At 38.1% G+C, this 8,799-nt stretch overlaps 1 pseudogene; it reads right to left on the bottom strand.

The window, feature by feature from the left end:
- Positions 1–3,550: 3,550 nt before the first annotated feature.
- Positions 3,551–4,995, bottom strand: LOC117626298 (annotated as a pseudogene).
- Positions 4,996–8,799: the final 3,804 nt, after the last annotated feature.

The raw sequence follows: 8,799 nt of genomic DNA, 5'->3' as shown, positions 1-8,799 counted from the left end.
CGGGAAAGCTAGGAACATTAAATCATTCGCCACCATCCTATCCAAATGAAGCTGAACATTACCACTACCACTACCTCTCCATCGGTTGGACCAAGTAAATTTATACCTTCTGAAACCCACCGTCGACATAGGGAAACAGGGGGTATGCACTTGGGACACAGGGAAACAAGGGGTATGCAAAGGGAATAACGGCAGTGTAGCACGGCATAAAAGCTCGACAAGTGTTGACAAGGCTCGTGGAGGAAAGAGAGATAGCTGGGTGAACGATGACGGGCATCATCAACAAACAAAAGGAAAATATAGAAACCACGATAGATAAACCATCAGAAAAACATGAGAGAGAGAGAAACCACGATCGTAGACTAGGATAAGGCTCGGCGACGTTGACGAGGCACGCGGAGGGAAGAGAGACGGCTCTGTGAGAGAGCTTTCTGTTAAAGAGCAATTGCTGCATCTTGCTCATTTCCCATTAAAATATCTAGCTTACTCTGCAAACATCTTACTTTAGTAGGAATATAGCCAACATTCTCCTTATTCCACCGGGTCAAGGATGCCTGGCAAGAATGCAATTTGCTCAAAACAAACCCCTGATCAACCCTCCAAGCACTAGTAATGGTATCTTAACAACCTTCAAATGTGGTCCAAAGTTCCTCGAACATAAAACGTCGATTTCTCCATGCCCAACTATGCGACCCACACTCCTTAAGGATAGGGAGATGGTCCAATACCATAGAATTAAGATGATGGGTAAGCATATCCGAGAAAGCTAGAAACATTAAATCATTTGCCACCATCCTATCCAAACAAAGCTGAACATTACCACTGCCTCTCCATCGGTTGGACCAAGTAAATTTATATCCTCTGAAACCCACCGTCGACATACCACAATCCTTAAGAGCTGCACCACAATCCCTCATCTATGACATAGCCAGACATCGGCGGTGTAAATACCTATGTGCCGCAACTATTTCATTAAAATCACCACCCACTAGCCATGGGCCAATCACATCACCCGCAATCCGTTGTAACAGATCCCACAAATGCTTGTGTATCCTCATATACGGGTTTCCATAAAAACTAGTAAACCTAAATGCAGTTGGCTCCAAACCTCCAAAGATGGCATCAATATGACCTGGCGATGAAGAACGAATCATTATATCCGTCCCATATTACAAAAGGAGGGCAAGCCCTCCAGACAAGCCAACTCTGCTCACCTTAAAGCAGCCAGCCCAACCTAGCAACAATTAGATGTATTTCATTTGACGAGTAGTTTTTTTTCGTTTTTGTCTACAATGAGGAATCTCATAGCCCGAAATGTTCGTGGATTTCCCAGACCACAAACATTCTAGCATAAGATCATCATTACTGGTGATGGGACTAATTCTCGAGACTCATCACGGATTGACCAGCTTGGCTCGTCTTTTGCTTTTGAACCCTTATCCACCTTCTCTACGTGGCCTGTATACTTTTGTTGCCCTGTTTTTTGATCGAGCACCTTCCACCATAAAGGCCCCTACTGCTTATCTGCTCTTTACCCTTAGAGAACAAAGGTAATCCCAATAGTTGTTCGACAGCGACGTAGTCTACCAACGCCTTCTCCACAATCATAGTCTCTGGCAATTTTATCAGTACCTCCTAGGTTCCTGAACCCCGGACGCTCACCAATAAACACTTATGAGTTTCACCTGGCCTTTTCCCCATCGGTGCTGTAGTGGTATGGCCTTCATCTTCAGTAGAAAATCGTCTCTTTTTGAATAGACGTAGCACATGATCACTTCCCAAACCATCTTCCTTCATGGTTATCTCTCCCCGACCATTTCCCATCGCTTCTCACGGACAAACAATGCCCACCACGTTCGGGGGTGAAGCACAATTGTCCAACTGTGTCTCGTCGCCCCCAAGTCCAATCCTAGATCTCGCCCAATATCCTTCACAAAACACGACGCCGAACCCTGGAAAGTCACGAGCCCATCATCGTCGTCACTCCTATGCAAACAGGGACGCCTTATGGGCAGGGAAAAAGCTTTCCACAGCAGGACGTGAGCACTAGACAACGCAAACCCTAGCCGCCAGACTTAGGTAGCGACAAAACACTAATTGTATAGGAAGGGACCAGTATTAATCTTTCTTGATACCATACCTTACTTTAAAAAAATAATGATAATGATATTCATTTCTTCCACAGGAATTTTAATGGTCACTATATGAACAAAATTGCGAAATGATCTGATTAGATCAAACAAAGCAAACAGACTTAATCCAACTTCATAGTTAAAGCAGCCAATATCTTATAATAACATTCTTGGCAGAAGTAGCTTTGGAATTCGAAAAGATAAATTAGCTGGATTCCATATACAGTAAACTATTGCCTCAAGACAGAACCATTGATTACATAAGAGAGTTGATTCCCATTTGAGTGACCCAGAGACCATGCAAAGAAAGAGGTGCTTGGCAAACTAGTGCCAATACAATCCACAATGAGGAGAAGCTTATACCATATGAACTGACAATAGGAACACTAGAACACCACATGATCATGACTTCGAAGGAAAGACGAACATATATAAGAAGAAGGGAGCAATTTCTTACCATTAATCAAATTTGTGTCCCACAATAATGAATGGTAAAATATGGCCTAATCTAGCGCAGGCGATTGACTGTAGCATAGCTCTTTCTTTTTTGACTCGTTAGAATAATTCTAGATTCCCTTTCTCTTGAGAAGTTGGGAAGTTCTATCATCTGTGTAGTGTGATATGACTCTAGGAATATTGGCAATTCTTGTAAGAATCTCAATATTTGAGCTCGGGAAGGTTATGAATGAAAATGCTTTTTTTTAAAAATATCTTAATTTACTTTCTCTGCCTGCAATTCAATTTGATTCAAACAATTAGAAGTGAGACGGAAAAGAAAGTTGGGAACTTTGTTTGAGTAAATGAGAGGGAAATTTAGGTTCGATGCCAAAAAGTGGATCAACAGAAAGTGAAGAGAAATGACAAATCGGGAGAAGAGATTGGCAGACAGGAAAGAGCTATGTGAAAATAACAAGATTCTAGAGGGTACAGAACTATTCGTGCTAAAATAATATGCGCTTTTGTTCATGTTTGGGCCTGAATTTTTCTTGAGTCAAATTGTGGCTTATATGACCTTATTTGATTGGGGTTTCTAGTTGCTTAAAACATGTAATTAGCCCGAATTGTACTCCAAGCAACCTTTACTGCCAAGGAGTATTTATTCTTTCTCAAGTTAGGGTAGAAGCCGATATATAAACAAATTTAGAAGAAAACAAGTCCTCAGCACAACTAATCTCATATTCATATCAAACCAATCACAAATGTTCGCTAAACAGACTTCACAAAGATTCCTACAATTTTCAACAATATATATAACATTCAATACAGCACATGGGGTGGCATCACGGTAAAAAAAGTAGGCCAAAACTCTCCCATTCCCCCCTTAGTGCATCCGGGTTCGATTCACATAGAAGACAATCTTGGGGCAATCCAATATAATTTTGTCTCATCCTCCTCCCTAGCGAATGACAAAGAACACATTCAATACAAATATTTAATCTTTATTTTATTCAATGGGTGGAGTACACAACAGGAGGTAGTCCTCTCCTTCCATGCTAGCTTGGGAACAAACAAAAAAAAAAAAAAGATATATTTATATATATCATATTAAAGGGGGCAATTAACGATAATCTCTATATAATTAATAAGTTTTGGCATTCTAGCAACTGAGATTAGTGCCAGGATCAACATTAAATTGGCTGCAATAACTCTTGTACAAGGCGGCCCGGGCTTGAACTGCGGCAGAATTTTGACCATCGCATTCCTTAGCACCATTAATGGCTCGAGTTGTGGCTCCAAATCCTTGACTTAAAACAGAACGAACATTTCCCACCCAATACCAAATGGCAGTCTTGAATGCAACAGCAGCGTCTGAGGCCACGGTTTCTGGAGAGTTTAAAAGGTCCAAGCCAATGCTCTTTCCAGCAGGTCCATAATTGTAATTCCATGTAATTTGGAATGGTCCACGCCCGTAGTATTTTTTGTCGGGGTTGCATGGATAGTCTGTGCTTGGCCGGCAGGCGGTTTCACGAGTCGCCTCGTCCTCTTCTATGAAGCAAAAATCTGAACGAAAAAGAAAAAGTTATTTTTATATGAGAAATAGGGGTTTTGAATTTTTATAGGTTATAAACTATTTGACATAAATATCTGTGCATATCATAATGAGGAAATTCATTCGGAAATTGTGGAGCTTAATTAATACATGGAAAATATTTAGCAACTATAGAAACTTTCAGACATGATATGCACTAAACGCATTTCGACGACGCACACTAAATGCATGTTGCTAAAAGTTGTATAATACAACGTGCTCTTATTGCACGTTGTGAAACATATAATTTCACACCATGTAACATATGCACGTTTTTAATGAGAGAGGGGAGTTATAATTTGTTCATGTATGTATACTATTAACACAAGTCACATTGTATGTATGAGAGGGGAGGAAAGGAATATCTTACAGCCAGTCTCATGAGTCGCATGAGCAAAGAAAGCTGCGATTTCCCGTTTAGACTCGTCGACCGAACCACGTTTACCTAAGTCAGAATATGAGTTGACAGCGTTAATAAAACCATCTCGAGTGTAGAAGTTCTTCCCAACACAGTCTGAAGGTGCCTGGTTAATGATTCCACTGAAGAATTCTTGGGTTACAATCAGCCACCGACGAACCACCACCACCATTGGTGCTTGGTGTGGTAGGTGTGCCGCCGCCACCGCCAGTACAAGGGCCTTGTTGACAACCCGGGCCGCAATAATCTTCGCCGCCGCCGCAGTAGCCATACTGGCTACAACATAGCTCTGGGGCACAGCCACAATTTTGTGCTGTCACATTTTTTAGCAGTGCTCCAGCTACAAATACTATTGCAATGACGCTTATTGTAAGGTATTTTGTTGTATTGTAGAAAGCCATTTTGGTGAAGGGCTAGTGAAGAATGAGAATGAAGGTTAAGATTTGTTGTTGGATATTTATGGAGAAACATAGAGTTTGAAATGCTCATAACTTTCCTAGAAATTCATTTTCCGACTTGAATTTATCAGAAATCGTGTATGACTTGAGTTGACATTGACTTGCATGTGGTGACGTGCAAATTGGTTTCTTTGGATTCCCAATCTTGTCGGGGTAATTATTAAGGCTCGTATTCCTTTACGTACAGTACTCACAAAAGCTTCATTTGAGGGTCCTTTATTTGTGAAATATCTCAATCCTTTATATGGGAAATATTGGTATAGGACACAACATTGTTTTTTAATAATTCGAATCATTTATGTTCTTGGTATTCCTTAAAGATGATTTCTGCAAAAATCATCACTTGAATCTGAATCAGTTTGTCTACTCAAATAAATAGTTGTTATCTTAATATTTTCTTAAAATAACGTGTTGATTAATTTTATTAGCCACAGTAGAAGCCTTAACAACTTCAAAAATATTATGAATAAAGACTTGACTTCTTCAACCAAAAGTAGAGGCAAACACAGGCGGCCCCATCGATGGCAGAGAGAACGCGTATTCCATTGACTGACTTCTTGACCCAAAGAAAAAGCCCCATTTATACGAAGTCCAAGTTCTTTAAATAAATAAAAGATTTAAAAAAATTATTGAAGTCATGGCGTCCTGTTTATACGTTTTCCACAGTACAAACAACTCAGGCGGCCCCATCCATTGACTGGACTTTTGAGGCTTTGAATTCGAACCATCTTCTCCTCTCTCGTGGACTTGTAGTACATGTGCTTTGTTTAAGCTCCACAAATATAATAAAATTTGTAGATAATTTCCACACTTCAAATCTCACGTTGCATACTCCTCTACTATTCATGAGAAGTTCATAAGGTAATTTAAGCGTTTTTTTTTAAGTGCCGAAATCATTTCCCTGAAATTTTTAACATTCCAATTTTCTTCGTAGTCATGTGGCGTAGGAGAAACAAAAGCCAGTTCAGCTGTAACCAGAGAAAATAGAAATTATGATACGAAATCGACTTAGTACAAATACGATTTTGTAGCCGTTAGATTGATGGATTCACTCTTCTATATCAGGGCATAGATTGATATCATTCCATTGCATTGTATTCGTACTAAGTACCAATTACTACCACAGATGCACCCGGTTTGGGAGTAGCAGTGGGGCAAAGCAATTTTTCTTTTAGGTTAAAGACATGAAGAAAATGTAGATGAGAAAAAGATAAAGAAGATGACAGATAATAAATGCAAGGAACAGATGAAAAAAGTCGTAAATCTAAAACTTAAAACTAATGTATTTATTACCGTTTTTAGTTTTTGTTTTATGAATTAACCTGGATACAGTTTTTTTTCTTCCCGCATATTTATTGTCTCCCTTCTCACTATCTTTGATGAAAAGTAACCAAACACTAAGAAACAAAGCCATCAAACAGGACCTTAGTTCAAGGGTGTAACCAGAAATGTTTTCACACGTGTTTAGCTAAAGTTATTAGCTTAAAATTTAATGAAATTTTTTTTTTTTTTGGGTACTTCCAGATAATGTGTGCATATGAGAAACCCCCTTCCCAATTGTAGTTTAGACTGTTGCTTGTATTATTTTGTTATAGGGTTAATCGTTTTATTAGTCCATGAACTTTGACCCAATTTGCATTTGAGTACCTCAATTTCCAAAATGGTTTACATGGTCCTTTAACTTTAGTTTCGTTTGGACAAATAGTCCTACTGTCAATTTTGTTAACTTTTTCTGTTAAATGTAAGGGCAAAATGGTATTTTTATATTAAAACAAAAAAAATGAATAAAAATTATATCTTTAAAATAACAATAAAAGAAAATCAAATAAAAAACCAACCAAAAAAAATTTAAATAAAGTTTTTGGGGAGTAGAAATCGGGATAGAGGGGGATAGAGAGTTTAATTTTAATTTTTTATTCATATTTTAATCAATTTTTATACAAAATACCATTTTGCCCCTGCACTTAACAGAAAAGTTAACAAAATTGACGGCATAACCATTTGTCCTAACGAAACTAAAGTTAAGGGACTACGTGAACCATTTTGGAAATTGAGGTACTAAAATGCAAATCCGGTCTAAATTTAAGGACTAATAAAACGATTAATAAATAAAAACATACACTAGTTCATAGTTCATAGTTCAATTGACTAATTTCCAATAAGTTTTTTCCTTCTTATATAAGCGATATTGGGTGAGTGAGAAATCGAACTTAGGTCCTCGAGTGCAGAGCTAAATGTTAATTTCCAATAAGCTTTAACTTAAAACAAATACGCAAAGGACCCACTAGTGTAGTGGTTTGGAGCAACTGCTCTCCCAAGCAAGGTCCTAGGTTCGAGTCCTAGTATAAATATAGTGTGTGTGAGTTTAGTATATTATCGGCCCTCTCAAAAGGAAAGGTCCTAAAAAAAACTTAAAACCAATACATATTAAATGCAACCAAAAAACACATATTATCAAAATGAAAATATGTTCAACAACATAATTGAAAGTGTACGTATTATCAAATTGATGCTCTCCAACTAAATTCATAAGGACTTAGACTTTTTTGGACTTGAATAAATTAGTACTTATTGGGCTATACATAAAACAAGTTAAACATATATATAGCCTTGGAAGTAGTTCCACCTTTGCCTTAGTTGCTCATTACATGTAGCTATTGTTGTGATTTGGCTCACCATAATGTAGGAGGAAGAAGAGGAACCAAGGTGCTGCATGAAGAGGAGCAGCAAGAGAGGAGAAGAAGTCGTAGGATTTGGCAGCAGCAAGAAAGCTACCGGTCGGTGTGGCCAGCCAACCGGTTGGATTTTGGCAGAGAGGCTCGAGTTGTGAATTTTGCTCCAGGTGAACTGTCACCCAATCCTGACGAACGGTTGGTGTGTATAAAAAAAGAGAGAGAATTTTCTCTTGTGATTTGAAATGAAACTTTCTCGGTGGAAGAAAGGAATAACAATGGATTTCTATGGAGCATCCAGGAACAAGAAGGTTTGATTGGACAATGAATTCTTACGTGGTCCAAGTAAAGGAAACATGCATCTAATGCTTAGGAAATGAACTTTAGCCACAACCTATACAACAAAAACATTCTAAATGTCATATTCATTTTGTTTATACTAGTTAAGCTAAACTAATTTCATTTTAAACCAAGTATCTTAGCCTAATTTCTTTGAATATACAAATTAAATTCCACAAATTAATTCTTCCTATTAATAAAGGTTAATTGAAACCTTTTAGGACATCCATAAACCATGGTTGTCGCCTAGCAGCAAGTCACGGTTATCCGAGCTAAATGAGACGTTGTGTAAGAACCTATTCAAATTGGAATAACCGTGCAATTGAATCATTCTCTTATGTCAATACTCCTTATTCACGTTATTAGATCATGGAATCCGATTGTCAATATCCTAATATGAATCATTCATTTTATATGATTATCCTTGTAAGACTTGAAGACTTTTTCTTTCAAGTCTTATCCACTACTCTGCGCAGAGATTTGACCAATCATATTTTGGAGTATTCTCTCTCCTTTACTGAGAGTAGAGATTCCTTGTTGTACATTCATTTGCTTCCATGACTCTGTTGAGAATCCTGATGAGCACCTTTAAGCTATGCTTAATTCAGCATGACCGTATAGTGCCCTCAAAGATTAACAACATAGCCCCAAAACATCTATGATGCCTCAGGTCTAAGGATTAGTTTGCACCATTGCAAATTATGACTTCCAGCTTGACATGTAAGTAAAGACTTCCATGTTGTAACTCATG

The sequence above is a fragment of the Prunus dulcis genome, chromosome 1 (assembly GCF_902201215.1).
Source record: "Prunus dulcis chromosome 1, ALMONDv2, whole genome shotgun sequence".
NCBI lineage: Eukaryota > Viridiplantae > Streptophyta > Magnoliopsida > Rosales > Rosaceae > Prunus > Prunus dulcis.
This window is presented reverse-complemented; position numbering and strand designations above follow the sequence as displayed.